This window comes from Typopeltis vanoorti, chromosome 11 (genome assembly GCF_054136105.1).
Source record: "Typopeltis vanoorti isolate ZY-2024b chromosome 11, IOZ_Tvanoo_1.0, whole genome shotgun sequence".
NCBI classification, from domain to species: Eukaryota; Metazoa; Arthropoda; class Arachnida; order Uropygi; family Thelyphonidae; genus Typopeltis; species Typopeltis vanoorti.
This window is the reverse complement of record NC_143559.1, coordinates 71045362-71068432: the sequence shown is the minus strand read 5'-3', so window position 1 is coordinate 71068432 and position 23071 is coordinate 71045362. Positions and strand designations below refer to the sequence as shown.

The 23071-nt window shown below is 36.0% G+C and overlaps 1 protein-coding gene across 1 annotated transcript in view; it reads right to left on the bottom strand.

The window, feature by feature from the left end:
• Positions 1-716, bottom strand: part of LOC150101716 (ectonucleoside triphosphate diphosphohydrolase 5-like) — a 171750-nt gene extending 171034 nt beyond the window's left edge. Inside the window, exon 1 of the mRNA XM_090400547.1 lies at positions 698-716. The gene's annotated coding sequence lies outside the window, so the exon portion shown is untranslated. The remainder of the gene's footprint in view (positions 1-697) is intronic.
• Positions 717-23071: the final 22355 nt, after the last annotated feature.

The following is a 23071-nucleotide window of genomic DNA, read 5'->3' as shown; positions in this document are numbered from 1 at the left end:
TTGGTAGAGGGCGATCACATCTATTGGTAAGACATAAGACAAAGAAGCTCTGTCTCGTGTTGTTGCAATTTTAGATATGTTATCATTTAGATTTTTGCGAGATTTTTTTTTCTCCCAGTCTAGCTAGTTTTTAACTGCTTTGGTAGTTTTCTATTTCCATATATTTTTAAGCGCAAAGGACTGTATCCTACAATTTGTAAAATGAATATGTATATGGCTACTTATCGTCTGCTTGTTTCGCTAACATATTTAGTGGATGAAATATCTCGTAGCTCTTTAGAGTAAAAGTTCAGGAATTAAATCCTTTGGATAGAAGATGAAAATGAATAATTAGTAATATATGAAAATTACTGTTCAATGTTGTGAGATTCATCTATAATCTATGGCTTGCGTTGTCCAATATTCCTCAATTTGTAGATTCGGAGAGGATTTGAGGTAGGTGCCAAGAATTTTTTTAAAAATAACTAAAATTTAATAAATATATATATTTAATTTTTTTAAATTATTTATATTTTTATTGACTTTTCTTCTAAAGTACTCATTTTCAATAGGGTAGATGCATATGCATATAATTTGTTGGTAATTATTCATAAAAAAAGTTGAGAACCAATGATCTATTAATATTTAGTTGTTGTTTTTTATATAAATTCTGGAATTATAATGTTAATCAGACACTTATAAAATATTATATACGTACATAGATACATACAGGGAGGCTTGTTTTCTGGAGAAAGTTGGCTACTAATTATTCCATTTGAAAAATGCTTGGATAATAATTAATGAATAGAAACGAACGAGCATACTCAGTATTTTGTTAAGTATTCACTTGCATGAAAGTAAAGACTACCTGCAAAAGTTACTCAAGTGGAAAACCGCCAAAACATTTTTAGCATTTGGATAATTAAACAGTCAAAGTCTTGCACAAAGCCGCACAGCTGACCACTAAATTTGCCATCTAAGCATCCAGCATCGCTTAGAATTGCGTAGATATAAATAGCGAGGAAAGGCAGGAGCATAAAAATAGGACTGGTGTAGGATAAAATAAGAAAATTGTTCCGAAGAGGCGAAAGAGAAGGATTTAAAACTTTTGATACTTCATTAATTTTGAGTTTAAGATTAGTAGCAGTGCTAGACACATTAGGAATTCAGGGACAAGCAACTCCGTCTTTCTGTCTTCATGATTAATGATTTGAGAATGCCATAAAATATCTACATATCAAAGAAACAAAAATATGACTGTTACTAGATTATGAAACCGTCCCTTCTCCCCTCCTTCCTCAGTTCGTTTGAAAAGATCTGTATGAGGCTAACTGAGGAAGCTTAACGATTATGTTCGGTTTATTATTTTTCCGTTTTTGAAGCGCGTGATGCATCGTAGTATTGTATCGAACTCATGCATAAGGCAAATTACAACATAACGGACAAGTGTATTGTGAAACTGCTTGTCACACCGCCACCACACACGCACTGCCCTCACAAGGTTGATTTTAACGTCGTTAATGTTTTATCATGCTCGGAATAAAATAACTTTTTTTTTTCTTAGTAATTATCATTTTCTTTGCAGGAACCTGTAGTTGTTAAGTTCACGGTGCACAAGTGTACGCTAATATTGTTGAACTGAAAAAGAAGCATGGGAAGAAAGCGGGATATGATTTCGAAATTTACGACAAAAATTTGGAACATAAGCTGACTAGGAATGCTTAGTTAATCCAAGCATTAATCTCCTGCACCATGTGTAAAAAAAAAAAAAAAAAAAAAAAAAAAAAATTAAGAACAAGATAAACAAAATAAACGTTAATAATTAAACATTTAAGGATCCAGCTATGATTAAGAAAGAACTTAATGAGTATTTTGAGTGACCACTTAGATGGAGAAATATTACGCGGTTACGTAATATCATAGCGAGAAGAAAATTGTTGATATGTTACTTAAATATAAAGAGCCAATAGGCTTCATTTCGGCGATATAAACATTATTTAAATTAAGGGGATATTATATACTTAAATATAAAGAGCCTATTGGCTCTTTATATTTAAGTAACTTAATGGTTGCACCTGTTTGACAACTCGTGTAGCAGAGTATATAAGTTCTTTTCGCTATACCCTTTGGTATCTATTTGGTCTAGCTACTCACTGATGAAGCCTCAAAAAAGGCTGAAACCGGTCTGGGTAGTGACCTCCTACCATAGTGTAATAACAGCATACATTTCCTAGGAAATGTGTTTTTACATTATGGAAAATACCAAGAATAGCGATCAGAACTTCACCACCTTTGCTGCGAGTTTTCCAAGATTGTACTACGTACTAGGATTACTTGCATTGGCTCACGCTAGTAATCGCCGATACTTTTATAGTTTACTATATTCGGCATGAAACTCTCTGATTCCAATCCTTGAGTTTCTTATTCGGTTTTAAAACAATGTGGGATTAATATCCCCTTAATTTAACTATTGTTGATATGTGTTTGTTATTATTGCAAATGCCTCCACATGAAGACTCATAGAAAAAATTTTAATTATTAATTTTTTTTTCCTATATAGACTGTATTTATTAATGAAAATATAGAAGTACTATCACTGATATTTTCTCTTCTAATTTTACAAATAAGGTGTTAGAAAAGAATTTGCATTAATGAAGTCTCACGTAGAATGGTGGAATAATTTTTTATTTTATTTTGTTTTTATTTTTTTGGTATAATAAGATTCATTATAATGAAAAGAAGAAGAAAAAACCACCTGAAACATTATTTTCGGGTATTATTCTGTTAACACGTCATGTGATTTTGATGCAAAGTCTCGGATGCAAAGAAATTTATCTCCCTTCACATACTGATATCTACATTCTGTTTAATTCTGATAAAGCGATAGGCAATATTTAGATATATTAAGAACTTTTGAAATAAATGTCCAAAATTACTGGAACTTTCATTTAGGAAGTAGGATTACAGTACGCATTATTTAAATTCTTTTTAAAGTCTACACGCTCGACAGAATGTATATATATATATATATAAAAGTTGTAGAATATGTTAAGATTCATCTTTAGTTTCAGGATTTTACTCACATGGAACCATAACAAATGCTTCACACCCAATCATTATCAATCTGATGAAGCAAAATAAAAATATTTTATGACACAATTCAAGTACCAGCTAAAGTCTACCTTCTCTTTACTTCTGATAAAGTGATAGGCAATATTTGAGTACATTACGAGTTAAGGGATAAAATGGGCGACCGAAATGAATGCCCGCAATTTCTGAAACTTTCATTTAGGATATAAACAAGGTTTAGAGTAAGCATGATTTAAATCCATTTTAAAGTCCACATATCCAACAGAATGAAAAGAAAGGAGGAAAAAAGAGAGCAAAAGTTTACCTTCATCTTTAGGTTTAGGATTTTGCTCACATGAAGTCACAACAAGTGCTTCACACGCAGTCATTATCAGTCTAATTAAACAAAACAGAAACCATCACATGTTTTATGACACAGTTAAAGCGCTAAGTATAATCCCGTTATTTATTTTTATTATTTTATTTTATTTTATTTTATTTTATAATCCTATTTCCTAGCGTTTGCTCAGCCAACAGTACGTTAGTAACTTGGGAAGAAAGATGTAGAGGGAAAAAAAAACTTGTTATATAACATTATATTCGAAGCAGGGGGTGGGGGGGGGGGGCTCGTGCACAGGCACTGCGGAACTGCAGCACCCCCAATTTTTCTATATACAGGGTGTTCGGGATAAATTTGACATATTTATAATTAATTATATTTTTCCGTAAGTTACATGTATTAACACACACTTCTCTTCATTTAAAAGTTTGGACCCTTCTTCATTCATATACAAGATGTCAGAAAGGATGGATAGCTGGAACCCACCTGAATCATGGAAGAGAATAACTTGTATCATGATGATTCGTGCCCGCCATCAAAATAAGGATATTACGACTGCTGCCCAATGCTCCCTGAATACAGTAAAAACAATCAGGCATGAACTAGAGACTTGCAATGGTGACTACGAGGATGTAGCAAGAAGAAAGATCCCTAGCAGACGATCTGATTGCGTTCGTACAGCAGAATTCCTCGCAAATCTGCAGGAACAGGTGTTGAAGAACCCTGGCATTGGAATTTGGGCTTTGTTCGTGGAGTTGCTAACTGTAGTCAAGCCCTGGATAACAAGGGTAGCCAATGGTAGGCCGTATGTATGGCAGCAGGATTCGGCCCCTTGCCACACCTCTGGGAAAAGTCAAAAATGGTTGTCTGAAAATTTCTACGACTTCACCAGTCCAAATGTTTGGCCTCCAAACTCCCCAGACCTTAACCCCATGGATTATTTTGTATGGGGCGCAGTTGAAAAAGACACCAATCGCACTTCCAGTAATACAAAAGCCCAGTTAATGGATAAAATTAAAACAGTTTTCGCGGCCCTTCCCAGGGAGACTGTAGCATCAGCTTGTTCGAGGTTCCGAAGCAGAATTGAAGCTGTGATCGATGCTAATGGTGGTTATTTTGAGTAAATCTTGTTGATAGTATTGTAATTAACTCTGCCTGTAATGTTTTTTTGTCAATTCATTAAATTTAATAGATACAAAGAAGATTTTCTTTTTCCTTACGAAACTGTCAAATTTATCCCGAACACCCTGTATATAAATATATTTATTAATTTATTTATATTTGCTTGTAATATTTAATTTTATCATCAACAATCCTATACAATTCTCTTATTTTGTATAAAAAATAAAAAAAATCCATCTTGTAGCACTTGGAAGAGGGAAGGACGCTAGCAGCACTGTGTTTACCACAGCGTCATATTGCTAGTATTTGCTACGCGCGCAGGCAAAAGCACGTCATAGTGAGATGCGAGCTATTGGCGTAATGCAGCACTGTCCGTCGCGCAGTTCCACTGTTGTTTATATGCAGTTTGCGCCAGTAGTAGAGTGTTCGTAGTGCTTATCGTGCTTACTCCGTCTTTTTAAATATTTGGACATTGCAATTAAAGGATTTAATTGTAATGTCCAAAAATAAAAATAAAATAAAAACAAAAATCCATTCCTTTAATTACAATTGAAGGAATGGATTTTATTTTAAAGTAATTTTGAATTATACTAAACTGTATAATTTTATCGATAATAAACAATGTTTTTTCATGAAACAAAACAAGAAGAATATATCTTATTTTTAGTAATTTTGAATTATTCAAAACTGTATAATTTTATCGATAATAAACAATATTTTTTCATGTTTAATTTTTTTTTAATTTTTACCATAATTTTGATATTTTATCTAAACACGTATACACTGTACTTACAATGTGTATGTATATTTAGAAAGTTACAGTACCCCCCACGATTTCAAGCCACGAGCCGCCACTGATTTGAAGACGTATATATTGTACTCATTAAGAAAGCTGTTTCAAAATACAGCAGCAGAAGGAATAAATGAACAGAAAGAAAATTTTGTTCTGTAAATGGAGTTGAACTGTGAAAGAGCATTGAATAGCTGTTGCATGTTTTAACAGATTTCGAAGAGAGCTGGAGAATTATTGATGCTAACTGTAATGAACAATGTCCATGGAGATATCTGCAATAAATGAACGTAGCAGAAACTGGACATCCGTGTGAAGATTTAGTGAACTGCTGAGAGACTGATCATTAATCAGTCAAATTGCTCTCTTCTGCACTGAATCAAATATTTTGATGGACAGTGAGAACAGTGTTCAGACTTTGAGCGAAGACAGGCAAAGATTTAATTGTTGCAGGCCAACTGAACTTCACGAAAGTTCTGGCACTCCATTACGATGACAAGGCCTAGTCATTGTTTAGCTTTAGATACTGTAATCCTACAATCTATCTTGGCTATACCGAGAAAAATATCTTCGTTCCCTGTAGGCTTGCAATAAATAAAAATTGCAAGCCATTACATTTTGGTCTTCCAGATAAGTAACCCAACAATCGTGCAGAAATTTAACGGGCATATAGACTATATGGTTTCTTTTTTTTCTTTTTTTTTCTTTTGAGTAGAGGCGCCAAATCCAGCTTCATCATAACTATTCTATTTCTCCACTATAATCATAACTATAACTTCTGTAACTTCCGCATACCGTTGAACACGGCTTTGACTAGAGCTCTCCAGCTTTGCCCATAAGTATCATTTCCTCCACTATCACGACTTCTACCGCGTAACACAACGGATTTGATTTGGTAGATGCTTTCTTAATGTTTATTTCCAATTTTTTTATTGATTGTTTTACATACTTTAATTGTTTTATCAGCTTCAAAATCAGCAAAAATAGAACTGCCTCCTTTGGTTCCTTACTTTGCCAAATGGAAGTTCAATAATTCAACTTTTCTGGATAATTCAAAATGTGACAATATCACTTTCGTTATATATGATTCGTTCCTCCAACAGATATTTCTTAATACCTGGACTTTCTTTGGCATGTCTTTTGGATCAGTTTGCTTTCTTTTTACTCTATGTGTAGCACTCTTATGAACTTTTCCAACTGCTTCTTGGGATCAGTTTTAATATCAGCATCTGTCATTTCGTCATATTTTGAGAAGTACTCCCTTAAATAATTTTGTTTTGTCTCAGCAGAGTCAAATAATGAACAGTTTCCTTTCGAAGAAGAAGGAAAGAAATTCATCACATTTCTCAGTATCTTCACCCTGGATTGTTTCGTCTTCCTGTGTCCATGACGCTATTGGCGTTATTTGCATTACCCATTTCTCCATCTTGATATTGTATAATTTCTTTCAGCATAGTCACCAAAACCTTGATTCTCCGCATTATAATTACTTTAATAATTGTTTTTCCATTTCTTTAAGTTTTCAACTACAGCTATAAGATAATACTCCAACAGAGCTCAAACACCTACACAAGTAGCACAATTTGCTGTCGATATGTTATGTTATGTGGTGACAATGCAGTATGTACGTTATGATGTACATATGCCCGTATGCCATCTCTTTATCTCTTTTTTTCCGAATGGCAAAACAGAATATAATTTCTGTCATTTTGTATTGTCAGTTGAATACGTCCAGACTCAAGAGCATATGTTAGGATGTTTTCATATAATTCCTTGTACTCGTATATTAATCTGACTATAGAATCACAAGTGTATCACGATAAAAGTTTGATATTTAATGTTTTAGTTAATATTGGCATAATATCTGCATAATAAATTTAATTTTTACTGTGGTACACGTGTGATTCTATAGTTATGAATACTTTACAGGTCTCATTATTAGTATATTTTTGCGCCTTTTAGTCTCATGTAGTTTATTAAATAATAATACATTTATTATTAAATAAAATAATATTTTAATTTGATATTAAAAAACAAAGAAAATTAAAATAACGTTATTTGGATATTTGTTAAACTTTGCTGGCGAAAAGACGTTGCTTGTTTGCTACGTTATTTCATCCTTGGTATCAATATTGCAGCTGTTGAAGTAACTCTTTCAAAAACCACGTGTGTTCCCTGATAAATTTCAGATTTGTTATCATTGAACCACAGCGATAACAACGCCTGAACTGGCACGTTCATGTTTGTAAATATTATTATGATATTTACTATTATTATTATTATTATTATTAAGAGAGACCTCTAGGGAGTCAGTGACTCATCGAGAGAGGCCACATAATACACACACAACCTATCATACTTACTCTTGAATTCAATCACACTGCTTGCACTCACAACATCCAATGACAATCCATTCCGACCAGGCACCGCCATATGAGAGAAAACTCTAGCCCTCACCCCCTTCTTAGCGGCATTCACTCTCAGCTTCCAAGGATGCCCTCTCGTCCTTTCCTTACCCTACATAAAATGAAAAATTTCATCAACTGAAATCCTGTATGACCCTTTTAGAAGTTTGTAAGTCTCAATCATATCACCCCTCTTTCTTCTGTTTGCTAATGTCTGCAGTCTACAAATTTTCAATCTGTCTTCATAATCAGTATTCAACACTCTCCTTTACACTCTCTCTCTCTCTCTCTCTCTCTCTCTCTCTCTCTCTCTCTCTCTCTCTCTACTATATCAGAATCACAACTGAAACCAGGAGACCAAGCGAGGTCTTATCAAGGCCTTGTAAAGAGGCAAAATGACATCGTTATCGTTACATGTGAACGTTCATTTCAGCATTGCAATTATCTTTTGAGTTGTATTTGCAATCTTTACTACATGGCCACTGAACTTCAACTTCCTATCTACTAATACTCCAAGATCCCTAGCCTCATCAGTTTCTTCTAGCATAGTCTCACCAATATAATATGATTGGATATCTAATCACGTCAAAGTGAATGGCTTTACATTTACTGACATCCGTTTTCTCATGCCCACAATTCCAGCCTATTCAAATCATTCTACAAGTACTGCATATCAGCAGCATTCCCAATTACCCTACCTATCTTTGCATCATCAGTGAATGACTGTATGTCGCTTGTCAAATCCTTCCCAATATCATTAATGTACAGATTGAATAACAGTGGACCAAGCACTGATCCTTGTGGTACAGCACTAGTTACCTTAAATCTTGCAGACTCACATTCCCCCTATACCACATTTTGATATCTGTCAATCGGCCGTCTTCTTATCCGTTAATATTCTATAATCCAAACCCATATTCTCCAATTTATGCAACAGTCTACCATGCTGTATTCTGTCAAAAGCCTTAGCAAAATCTAAAAGTATCATAGTGTATCCATCCTTTTGTCGAGTTCAATGGTAACATTGTTATAGAACAGTGGTCGCCAAAGTGGTCGATATCGACCCCCAGGGGTCGATATAACATTGTTAGGGGTCGATTCGAGCACAGGGGTCGATAGAAAAATATAAGACATCATTGCACGGATAATATTTAATTCGGTTAACTTGGATTACCTCCATCCTGAATGACAACGCAATTAAGAGTGAATCGTGGGAACAGTGACATGAATAGGACCTGTACGATGGAGCAAGGTCATGAAAATAGTTACTGAGGCCAATCAAGTAGGCCAAAATAACGTATTTACCAATAAACGGATGAGTGGTTCCGGCGCGGCAGGAGCGAGATTGCAACACGTACGCTGTTCTTATTTACTTATACTTACACGTATTCGATCCCAGTCTCATTTTTGCGCATCGACATACAAGTGAGCGCTAATGTTCTAAAATTCATCAACATACATATCATAATTCAATCGTTATTCATTCACGAACTAAATTTCTCTATGTTGAAGAGTTGAGCAGGGCTGGTAGTAATACCAGTAGTTTATTAATATCACTAGTAATACCAGTGATATTACTAGTGATAGTAATAGTAGTAGTAATAGTAATATAATAATATATACTATGTTATACATACAATAAACACTGTAACTATAAAATAAATAATCTAAAAACTCACATAAGCATCTTTTTTGCGTGTCCTATTATAATTACGTAATAGTAAAATAGAGGGGGTCGATAAAAAGTCAAGAAACGCTTGAAGGGGTCGACGTTCAAAGAAGTTTGGCGACCCCTGTTATAGAATGTGAGCAAGTTGCTAAAACATGTCCTTCCCTTAGTAAATCCATGTTGCTCGTTGCAAAGTACAGATTCACTGTCAACCTATTTCTGAATGCAAGCCCTGACTAAGTTTTCCAAAACCTTCACCACTACTCATGAGATACTAATTGGTCGATAGTTGAATACATCACCCTTGTGCAATGGAATTCCCATACATTCTTTCCATTAATGATGAATCTTTCCTGTTCTGAGATTCATATTAAACAGCCTGGTCAAAGGAATAGCCAGTTCTGCTGAACACTCTTTTAGCACACGTGGTGATATCCAATCTGATATCCAATCAGTCCCTATTGCTGAATTCTTATTCAGTTTGTGCAACAGCTCTAATACCTTGTCCTCATACACCTGAGTTTCTTCATCCAGTGAAGAGGTAGAAGTTAGTTCAATGTCGCGTGCACAGGTTGATAGCTTTTAACAAAATGGGCACTCATTAGTTGAACAACCTCTTATGCACCTGTAACCCTTATGACATATACATTCAGAAGAGTTATTCTTTTAGATTCATTCTTTCTTTTACTCGCAGCATATCGATAGAATTCTTGTTGGTAGTCTTTAGCATGCAGAGCCAGTTTCTTTTCATACTCAGACTTTGCTTTCCGTACAGCAGTTGTGACTGACTATTCTAGCCTGCTGCTTATAATTTTCATAACGGATATCATCCTTATGCGCACGGTATTCCATCCACATCATCTTTTTCTTACGAATCTCTTACTATATAAGATTACACATCCATTTGACTCCTACCCTATTTTTTCTTCGAACTATCGGGATACATTTTGATATCGCATCATTTAAGTATTGTTTAAATGCTTCCCATGCACTGTCGATATTCTTCCCATCCAGCAACAGATCCCATTCTACTGAACTCAGTATATATTTCTCAGTTGGTCATAATTTCCTGCTTTGTTCAGCAAGTAACCTTTTCTGAATGGAACATTCATAAACTTAGTCACTTCCCAAGTGAATTCTAGTTTTGAGGGAAACTTGTACCATATTATTATAACTTATCTACACGTAAACACAAGGAAAAGTATTATTTATTAAATATACTGCCAAATATTTCAGTTTGAAATTAACAAACTATCGTCAATGGCTTACAAGGTAGAATTTCAGACCTTTTGCATGTCACCAATAGGAGGCAGAACAGTCTTTAACTGAAACGTGCTCTGACACTATAATCAAATATAACACTCGTTGACCTCGAATACCTTCTGTCACATGCTGCTTGAGGAAGTTGTCCCGCAACAGTTCAATAAATGCATTTTCATTCTTCTAATGAGATTCTACTGCTACCCAATCAATATTTGGATAATTAAAGTCTCCCATTATGATTACTCGTTTCGCGCTCATCTTTTCTATTTGTTGATGCATTTCTTCATCACTAGCAACCGATCCACCAGGTCTGTAACAACACCCCCGCTATGTAATTGATCTTGTTAGATTCCACCTCACACCAGATGGCTTCAAACTCACTGCCACATGAAATTCTGTTGGTAGTAGTACTACAATAATACGTCTCAACTCTAACTGGATTTAAGTCATCCGATATCATTAGCAGCACACCTCCCCCCCTCCTCTCCTATCCTTCCAAAATATACTGTACCCATGACACTCGATACCAGTTAGTAGGTCTGATTCTGATAGCCAGGTCTCATCACTAATGCCTACAATCTGAGGTCCCAACATATATGAGATCGATTTTTGTTATTTGTTGCGGACTAACTGTATAAGATCTTTTCATTATGTGTGAAAAGTACGATTGGGAAGATCTTGATCGTATTCCTTTTACAGCGCAAGGCTTTTCAACTAAAAGTGAGTTAGCGGACCTCATACAGTGATGAGAATATTTTCCAACCAGAAAAGTTTTTCATCCTTTCATACCGAGCAAACCGGCCGGAGAGCACATTCAGTTACCAGATGTAACTTGCTGGCCACATTCCCTTCGTTGCTTTGCTTCGGCCGTAAACTCTAACAAAGCAAAATTCCTTCACACAGAGTATAATCATACAAAGCTAACTATACCAGGTTTTTTTTTTTTTTTTGATCGCAAGAATACAGCGTATTATTTTTTTTTTCATATAAAAAGATATTTCTAAAAATTTAGTAAAAACTCTTTAAATTTTTATGATGTTCGGTAGTGAAACTGCAAAATTTCACAGAAAAGTTGCTTCAGCGAATAAAAAATCTCAAAAAAACGAATGCATATGAAACTGGGTATATGTACTTCATATTCTTATCATATGATTCACGCTTGAGGGAAAGGAAATAAAAAACATATGGCATTCTTCTGAATGCAGCAGAGAACAGTTTTTCAAAATTCGAATTAGTACTTTTTTTACATGTGTGTATATATATTATAGCCAAATTTCCCAACCTATTTGCTATTTAAAATATAAACAGGTAAGCAGAAGAGACGAAATAATTTATCTTTTGGTTTCATAGTAATAAGAGACTTCAGTCCGAGAATTATCTTACTTATATATCAGAGACTGTTCAGAAATACAACCACAATTAACGTGTGTGTTTGTATTGATTATGTGTTTCTCATGTCTTTATATGTGGAAAGTATCGCATTTCACAGTATCGCATTTTCATGCAGCCGCTGGATCGAGATATAAAAATTAGCAGAAGCTTAAAAGATAAAATAGCCACACACACACACACACACACACACACACACACACACACACACACACACACACACACACACACACACACACACACAAAGATTAAGGAACTACCTTAAAATCGAGGATTTCTTCCCCTTCGGCTATCATGCCATAACTGATATACCAACTTCTTATTTTAAAAGTGAACTCATAAATATTCACATCAAGTATCTGTTTTCCGTCGTGCGCTCTATGATCCATTTGCCCCATCGTGCAAGTTTAATTTCTATAGTTATTCCACAACTGTCTGTCATTCCACAATTCATTGCCACAGAAATGTGGAATATTTCTAAATGGGTAGTTTATCTTTCTTGAGGAGCCTCCGTAGCTCAGTCGGTATAGACGAAGCCCTTTGGTCGGAAAGACCTGGGCTCGATTCCCGTCCATGATGTGAAGAACCTTTATCTGGTCTTTATCGACTAAAGGTGAGTTAGCCGGTCTCATACAGAGGTAGAGGGGGAGGGGGTTCTCCCGGAAACTTGAGCTTTTCCTCCCTCAGATCAGACAAACCGGCCAGCAGAACACACGCAATTTACAAACAAGAATACTTGGAGTCATAGGGGTAACCGCTTTATCCTCGTATTACGGTTAGGAAATCCAAGGATATTTGGAAGGCTGTGGGCGCTTAAATGTCTGTGAAAGCCACTGAAGGAAAGAAGTTTCGTTCTTGAACAGTTACGGTAGGTTTCTCATGTTAACTATGATATGATATGTCAATAAGGAAAGTGGAATCAATTCCCCCAAGACCTCCCCAGGGTCCAGATCCTGTTCAGATCTACAACCCACAAAGTGCAAGTGTGCGCTTTCATTCTGTAAGCGCAATTAAGAGAGAGAGAGAGAAAAATGCATTTGTAAATTTATTATTTACCAATATGGGTATTTCTTTGATATTATTTAAGTTTCTTAAAAACAGAAAGATTTTACAATAACAAAATGGCCTTCAGAGTTTAGGAAATAGAAGGAGGAGAGGAGAGAAGTTGAGACATGACAGATATAACTCTCCTCATCGCAAATTGGTAAAGGAATCTTATAGTATAGATACAAGAGAAATTTTGTAGCTTATGGCATGTAGGGAGAACTCAGGATCTTTATTGGAAGGTGAGTAAAAGTGTGATTCTGTCTTCTGTGAGTGTTTTCAATGAGGGGGTATGATAGGTACCGAGGAATTACTTCTTCAGGAACCTCGACGAGTCTTTGACTCCCTGAAGATACCTATATAATAATAATAATAATAATAATACGCACGCAATATACAGACAAAAGCTACTGTTGTGGTACTGGGTGGTAGATGGCGTTGATGGTAGTTCTGTGTAGTAGGTAAATTAAGTAGCAGGGGAGACGGTTAGGTGTGTCTAGTGGAATGGAGTAGAGTGTCCTCCCGCGATGAGTCCTCGGACTTCTTGCGGGTGTTACGTAATAATAATAATAAGAGAAAGTGAGATATGGAGATAGTTGTCTGCCGTACTTTCTTTCGTTCCTGAAAAACCTCAATTTATAGTTTGGGCCTGCTATTAGTGAAGGCTTGAAAGATCGAGATATAACCTGTCTTCAAAAAGTTAGGGCTAAATGAACGTCTATTCCGTATGGGAATAAAAGGCCTTAGAGGATTTCTTAACAACAATATTGATATTATACATTAAAGTATTAAGAAAACTCCAGTGGCATTTCTGAGATTGGATGTCTCTGGCTAATCTGTGTATATCAGCTATTAAACAGAATGTGAAAATGTGTACCATAGTGGAAATTGTTTACTGCTTGCCATGAACAGTATTATGCTTTTGAAAGTTCTTCACCGAGAACGCTTGTTTGTCGATTTTTCTTTTATTGTGTGAAGGTGGTGTTTTAAAAGTAACGGTATTTTTTGGAGCGCCATATTTGGTCATTCAACCGTTTCCATTTGTATCCATGTCGGAATCTCTTTTTCACCTGGACCACGTTTTAGTCATTCATCTATGCAGTCATTTTTATTTCGCTTAAAAGGATTATTATTATTATTATTATTACTACTACTACTACTAGGTAAAATCTCTGAGCCCAAGGACTCATCGCGAGAGAGATTACTACTGCTACCACAATGACACTTTAAAAGTTTCGAAATTGATCTTTGACTTCCGAAGTTGATATTCGCGTTTTATTTTCGTGCATTTGATTATGGAATCTACTAGCCTGCCAGCTGTTTCAAACTGTTAGTCTTCTCAGAGACCAAGAACTTCGCAAGCTTCCGAGGACTTTCGAAACTTTCATTTTAATAGCGTAGAAACTGTTTGCTTATTGTGTATAAATTAAAATGGACTTTTATTGTCCAGCCTTAAATTTGATTCGAATGTAAATTCATGTTTTTACTTCCCCCCACCTCGTTTTCTTCATTATCTTTGTGTGCGTGTGTGTGTACACACACACACATAAGCGTATTTACTCTTCAGTATCAACTGGCTATGGATTTGAATCCCACCGTGGCGATAGATGTTTGCGAGCTACTTTAGATGGTAGACGATTTTCATCGTTCGGCCTGAAACTACCACATTGCTTATTGGAAACCTGAAGTGGATTATCCAACCCTTGGCCTATCTTCATAGTAGGGATGTAGGCGTATAACATTTCGTGAAGAGAAGGAGATTCAGATAATTTTAAAAAAAAATGGAGAGGAAAAAGAACTGTACACACCTGTATGCAAGGAGAATAAGGTCAATACAAGTATGTGAATTGCTTCCATAATAAATGTAGAAATTAATTCGTTTTAATTAACTGATGATAAAAATACTTTTTATTCATTATCTCACTGAAACATCCAAAAGTCAATTCATATCAGAAGTTACTATAAATACCTATAGATAGGATTTTGTGGAAAATATGATAAAAAAAAAAAATATGCCCTGTAATTTCTGCTGATAAAAATGAAATCAGTGAAAAGTGAATTTATTTTCTCAAATATCCGATAAATAGCGATCTGGATTCAGATCATGATAAAATCCTGATGTTTTGAAGTAATCCGATTATCTTTTATTATAAAAAAAAATAGAGGCTGGGTCAAAGACCGATACGTCTGAATGATGAACTAAACACGTGCTTTTGATAATTCTGTATATGTCTATTGCAGATTAAATTCCATAAGATTGAGAACACTACAACACCCGCTGGATATAAGCGATTTACTTACTACATCTAACAGTAATTGTATCAGCTAAGGTAATACGCGTTACTTCATGATATTGATTTGGACTGTTTCCATTCAGAAAGGCCTTGTTGTTATTAATCCTACACTTGAAAGGTAGCAGAACATACAGTACACATGCCGGACTGGTTGACCGAATGGATAGTTCCCCGTGCTCCAACCAACCAACAAAGTAGAATTCGAACCCAGGCCGTGGGTTCGAATTCTACTATTGACATGGATGTTTGTATCTGTCTTACTAATTCCGTGTGGAAAAGCATTTACAACCCTAATAGATCTTCCGGCAGAGACTTCGTTTCCAAACTACACAGCGTCCTGAAAACTATTGTAACTACAGTAGACATCGAGATTAAAAGCAAGAAGAAGAAAGTCTATCAATGTATGCGTAATGTGTGTGTGTGTGTGTGTGTGTGTGTGTGTGTGTGTGTGTGGTGCGCGCGGTGCGCGCGCACGCAGCTGGAGGTTTCAGTCTTTGAGATAATACAATCTGCCTTACAAAACTTGTAGGTATACAAGCTCTTAAGATACCCCTTATTTCTTTAGGAGTATTAAAGTGAAGTATTATTGATATATGGAAGGTATTGCCTTTATTGATTATACACCTCTTGCAAAGAAGTCAACGGATACCACAGTATGCGAACAGCCATAGCTTAATAAGATGTAGGGCCTCTTTTCGCTGTGATGACTGTAGAATCCTATGGGCATACTTTTCACAAGCGTACGATAGCGATCGATGGGAATTTTGGATCGTTCTTCCTGTAGGCATGTAATGAGGTCCTGGATGAACTGGTTAGTTCATCTCACAGATGTTCCATAGGGTTGGGATCAGGGCTCTGGAGGCTAGTTCAGTGTGGTTACGTTCATGTTCACAAACCACGCAGTTATAGCAGAAGCTTTATGACACGGTGCACTGTCTTTCTGAAAGAGACAACGGCAAGTTCCGTAGAAACGCCACAAAGTAGGAAGCATTGCATTGTCCAGAATGTTCAGCTACTTCTCGGAATTCAGTGTTCATAGCACCACAGAGATCCGAGGCCAAACCAGGGAAAAACAGAACCATATCATTACACCGCCACCTTCGGATTTCATATTTGGAGTTACGCACTCTGGCAAGAGAGGTTCACCGAGCATCTGCCACGCTCACACCAGTCCATCTGCTCGATGTAGCATGATTCATTGCTCTTTAACACAGGTTTCCAAGCTTCCACGTCCTACAGTATACATGCTTTTTGTACCACTGAAGACGACGCTGCATGATAGTTTGGGAAATGTGGGACTTGCATATTGCAGTCCCACCATAGAAACCCATGTTGTGAGCATCGGTTGTTTTTGTGCAGATTCGTGTTCCAGTCGATGGCCGGAATTACGCATTCAACGTGTCGGGCGACGAAAGGGTGTTTTCCTTTATAACGCCCCAAGATCACGTTCGGTGTGGTGGGTCGTCCGAATAGCTCTTGCAGTTGACTCCCTGCGCTTCCATATCAGTGTGGTATCACTGATTGTTGACCTGGGATGGCCCAATTTCTCAACAATTTCCCGAACAGATATGCATGTAACATGGCATCCTATCACAACGCCTCTTTCAAACTCTGTCAGTTTTCTCGCAGCCATTTCACACAGATACAGTTGCACTGACTTGGGAGCATCATATTCCTTCAATTTATACCGGCTACAAACATGTGACTCGTTACATGGTACGATGCACCTTGACCATGGGGTATCCGTTGACTTCTTTTCAAGCAGTGTATAAGAGACTGATACCAGCAGGTTAGTTTTATCTTTGAATGGTGCCGTCTAGATGTATGAGGGTGGCAACTTGGAATAGTAGATGTTGAGTCCAGTAGCCTTGGTAAGATATAGAAAATATGACTGCAGTTAGAGCTGGAGACACTTTTCTGCATTTGGCCCTTTCAAAGTTGAATTTGGATTTGTTCACTGGCTATTTACATATGATGCAGTGTAAGGTAAGCTCAAAGCTAGGATTTTTGATTTGAACCACTTTAGATATATCGAATCTTTATCTTGGACTGCTTTGACACACTTTTTTTAAAAGAACGAAGACTTGGACAGCGTTTCGGTTTGGAATGGAATAGGGGGAATGGAGTCGATCCCATTCCAGCAAAGTTTTAGTTATTCGTTGGAGCAGATGTTTGAATCAAGAAAGCAGAAACAGTAATCACACCATGAAAAGAAGAATTGGAAATCAGAGGTCATCCGATTTGTTAACATTCTAGTTCAAAGGACATGACATTGAGAATGGCTGAGATAAGAACGTTTCGTAGAAAAGAAAAGGTGGGCAAGATAATGTAAACTGAGTTATGATCTCTAGACATCATCTGTACAAAAGGAGAGCTGATATCTAGGGTGTTGGAAGGATAGTGAGGTTTATGGGGTGCACTACTTATTAACCACATGTGATCACAAACAGCCTGAATATGAAGAGTCATTGCTATTTACAAAATTGTTAGCGGTCTAGTTTTTTTCAGAGAAATTTTTCGTTAACTTTAAAGTTGAATCGCGTTTGGATGGTGACTGCTTTTTATTTCATATATTTCCAGCACTTAAAGAAGCTGGAAGAATTTGTTTGTGTGTGTGTGTGTTTCAGTAAAGAAAAAATTCCTCCTATTTTGTGCAAAAGTATCCAGTTTAGACATGACATTGAAAATGGCTCAGATTCTCAGCCATTTTGATACGACAGCATATACTGCCATCCTTGCAAGTCCATACGTCATAGCCCTTTTAACAATGTTCCTGTTGATGATGTGTTAGATTTCTTAAAGACCTCTTTGCACTATATATCACTGACTTATTTGAACATTTTCTCTGTCCAATCTTTTTCAGTGGAACAATAGGTTTTTTCCAAACAAAGATTTGGGCTTGCTATGGGCAGCCTCCTTCCCCTTCTCCTCCTTCAAGTAACCTTTTCATGGATAATTTTGAGAAGACTTTCCTATTAGAAACAAGTTTAAAATCAGCAGTATGGTGGAGTGGAAATACGTTGATGACATCTTCATTATTTGGAAACAAGGCCTTCCAAGCCTGCAAAAATTTCTACATTCCTTTAACTCCTACAAACCTGCTATCAAATTACATTAGAAGTTGGAAAAATGGAAAACTTCCTTTTCTTCATGTTCTCGTCATTAAAAATCTTAAAGTGGTGTTCGTTCACCATCCTTTCCTCCACCATCCTTCTCAAAAATTAGGCATAATCCACACCCTAAAGAATAGAGCAGCTTCTAATATAGAAAAATGATGATCGACTCTAGACAGTAGCGTGGAGGCTTTCTAATTTTTTTGTTCTCCTATTTCTATTGTAACGGTTTTCAGTGTTTAATCAACTTCGTTATCTTTGTATTTATAGTTAGTTTGATGTGTCTAACCCTGGAGAAGCTGCCAGGTGGCGAAACTAATCGGTGTAATTTATTTAATATAACGACTAATAAATTCCTATGTTTTATTAGTCGTGAAACGTTTTTCTATTTTTTAGGGCCCATATATATATATATATATATATGTGTGTGTGTGTGTGTGTGTGTGTGTGTGTGTGTGCTTAAAGATACCAAGTAATTTTATAAACTTGGTTTTAATCATTTTTCCCCAAGTAAGCAAACAGACAAGTAAGTCAAGTTTGCGCCTGAACATAGTTCAGGTCTGAGGCAACTCGTAGTAAAGGTGGAGTAAGATCTGATCACTTTCCCTTAGTATCTCCCTTAATGCAAAGCACATCCCCTTGCGGAGATGTATGATGCTATGCATTAAAGGAAAGGACCACTACCCAGACCGGTTTCGACCTTTATTGAGGTCTCGTCAGTGGGAGCCAGACCCAGAGATGCCAAGGTTGAAGTAATGCAGAGCCTATAAATTTTGCCTAAACAAGTTGCCACAAGGTGCTTTGACCTTATTAAATAAAAATATCAGGATGAGAGAAAGATGTAGAAAGTTTTTTACCTTGGGTATACTATACGTTAAACATACCAAGTAATTTTATAAACTTGGTTTTAATCCTTTTCCCCAAGAGCAAACAGACACGTAAGTGAAGTTTGCGCCATATATCTTCAGTTTTTATCTTTATCAACATTTCCAAACAGTGAAGTCATCGTCTTTGCTTGGTGATGTTAATATCCAATTCTAATTGGCTTTTTTGAATTTCACTGACCAAGCTGGAAGAGAGGGAGAAATCTTTGCTGTAAGCAGTGACTTAAAAGAGATCATTCATCTCCTACCAGAATTCCCAACAATTCTCTGTTTTCCTACAATTTTCTTAAATGTTTTCATTTCTGCAGTGGTGAAACTGTTTGATCTTAACTGTTTTGACTTTGTTTCAGAGATATAAGTTAAAACTAGTCGTATTATACTTTTATAAACATTTATCTTAGTTTTACTATTTAAAATTATTATTTTTCCAGATTTTTCTGTTTACAGTGGACATCCAGCAGTTTATTGACTGCATGGAGATGTTCATGTAATAATGATATCCAGAAATCTTTGCATTAAGTGACTGAGATTTAACTTCGTTTTGTGCTATTCTATCTGAATTAATCTGATTTCCTAAGTATTTAAAATCCATCACCTGTTCTATTATTTTTCTATCTATTTCTAACTGAATGATTGGTTGCCTACTAATCACAAGTATTTTTTATTGATTTTTTTGGAATTGTAATACTTCTCTTTGTAAATTATTTTCTTCTGTAGCTTTTTATATATCTGACCTAAGGCGTTATGTTATTCGTAATAATGGTCTACTATTATTATAACGTAATTTCCATAGCAGATCAGATTTAATATATTATTATATTTTTATTTTATTGTTATCTATTAGTTCTTTTATTATTTAATTTGTTAAAATGTTGAACAGCATGGACTTAAAACTAATCGCTCTAATTCATTTCTTCATTTCCGTTTCGTTTGTTTCATTATTGCAGTGCCTTTTTACCTGTTTACAAGAGGAAGCGTTCCAAGAAATCCGTTTAAAAAGAATATCCGTATTAAACAGTGGATACCGTGTTTTTTTTTTTTCATGTCTTTTGACTGTTTTCATTTATTGGTTGATTTTTCCCTTCATATTAATGCACTGTACAAAAGTGTATATTTATTATTATTACGTGACATCTCCAGGGAGTCCAAAGACTCATCGAGGGAGGGGCGCCTACTCCACACAACTCTCCGTTTCCACCACTCAATTCACCAACTACAACGAACCGCAACTATACTGCTCAAAACAATTAGGAGATATTTTGGTTTTCTTGTAAATTATAAAGTTATAAAAATAATTTACAAATGTAACACATTTATTTTAAAATATTCTTAATATATAACAGTGTAGAACACGCAACTGCGTACAAAATTATCTTAAGACTTGTCGAAACGTGTCTTAGCCGTATTAGCATGTGGGGGGGGGGTAAAAAGCATGGTTTGTTGTGCTCGCTTCCACACTGCATAATTATCACTTCAAATGTAAACTTGTCACGAAAAGTCGCTTTGAAATACATGACAAGCTTGAGCAACAACTTGCTGCATTTGTCTAGCTTCTAATCAAATGGCTCTCCAAGCCATGAATTCCGGGATATCATGTTGCTCTGTCATTTTTAACAAAATAATGGGTGGTAGGTGACATGATATCCCGGAATTCATGGCTTGGAGAGCTATTGGTTGATTAGAAGCTAGACAAATGCAGCAAGTTGTTGCTCAAGTGTCATGCATTTCAAAGCGACTTTCGCGACTTTGTAATCACTTTCTGGAGACGGAAAATGTTTGCCGAAGACAAGGTCAAGGTCGCCCATCATCAACAACTCCAAGAGACGATCAGCATTTGTCATTACTTGCCAGAAGAAATTGAACATTTAACGCAACACAACTTCGAAGCGAACTTGCCGCAGCAACAGGGAGGCTGGTATCGACACAGACAGTACGAAATCGTCTTCATGCCATAGGTTTATATGCTTGAAGACCAATGGTTTGCATTCTAGTTACTGCAAATCACAAAAGAGCCCGAAGAATTTGGGCACAGGAACACCGAAATTGGACAAATGAGGATTGGGCTCGTGTACTTTTTAGTGACGAGTCCAGGTTCAGTCTGTAACCAGATAACCGACGTGTCTTGATGTGGCGTGAAAGTGGAACAAGAAATAATCCACAGTTTGTTCATGAAAGACCCCCAACATCAAGGTGGGAGTTTGATGTTATGGGCTGGAATAAGTATAGGTGGCCATACCGATCTCTATTTTATTAGAAACGGTTCCTTAACACCCCAAAAATATCGCGATGAGATTTTGGAACCTGTAGTTCGTCCATATGCTGCTGCAATTGGCCAAGAATTCATTTTTATGGATGACAATGCTCGTCCACACCGTGCAAATTTGGTACAAGAGTGATTTGAGGAAAAAGGTATTGAACGAATGGCGGATTGTAATCCAGTCGAGCATGCCTGGGATGCTTTAGGTAGGCGCATTTCTGCTCGACTGGTGCTACCACGATCGCTTCAAGAGCTTGAAATTGCTCTCACAGAAGAGTGGGGAAATATCCCACAAGAACTGTTTGATCATCTTATCCGGTCTATGCAATCAAGATGTTCCGCTGTTTTCGCTGTTAATGGAGACCATACGCACTATTAAAAATTAACAAAAGCGTTTTTGGCTATTCTTATTAAAATTATTTCACGCTAAAATGTATAATTTGTTAAATTTGTAATAAATATCGATTATTTAAATAATGTCTCATCAATTACACGCTATCCATAAGTAAGAAATATTTATTCATGTATAAAGTACCGAATAGTTATAATTATTTGCAGAAATTTATAATTATCCGACAGAAACTAAAATATCCACTAATTGTTTTGAGCAGTGTACATAAAACCTGTTATCATTTTTAAATCTGTGTATTTTATATCTTTGAGAATGACATTTGGATGTTTACACGAGTTTTCAAGAAATATTCTATAAAAGAAAGAACTGTAGGCAGACAGCACCATTTTTTGTGCCTTAAGTCTCTTACCTCCACATACAAACGTTTCACTAGAAAGCAAATCATTAAAAGCAGTTAATTCATTGATATGGTGGTTATTCCTTTTTAATTAGATTCGCTAAGCTTCTCTATCTTTATAATTTAGTAAAAAAAATTTAAGTTAACCAATAACAAGTTATAAAAATACAGCTAGCTCCTAGATTGTCATGTTTTCATCAGCAGTATAATGCTGATGAAAATCACGCCAGATTACTGACTTTTCACCACATCTCATTTATCCTAAGAGCTTCTGATCACACATAGGCCATTAATATAATTCAACTTCTGAACAAACTAATACCTGAAAAATATATGACATTAACTATATTTGAAGGATTCGGATTTTGATTGGCACCGATTTTTTATTTAAATCTTTGAGCCACGCTCTCAAACAATTTTTCCAACTCGGGGATGGTTTTACTCTGAGAATGGGTGATTTCCTTTACCGAGAAGGGAGTAACATTTTCACCTGATTCTTTACTTTTATCCTTTAATTTAATTAAAGAATAAAATTAAAGAAGCGTCGCACACGAATTTAATTTAAATTTGTGTGCGACGTCAACAGTCTTAAAACCGGACTCGAGTTTTTGCATAGTTTTTAACTTTATATCTAAATTGATAACAGCACACCTCTTTTTATGTGCAGGCGTATCCTCACTGTTGTGACTTTCCTTCGCTAGTCT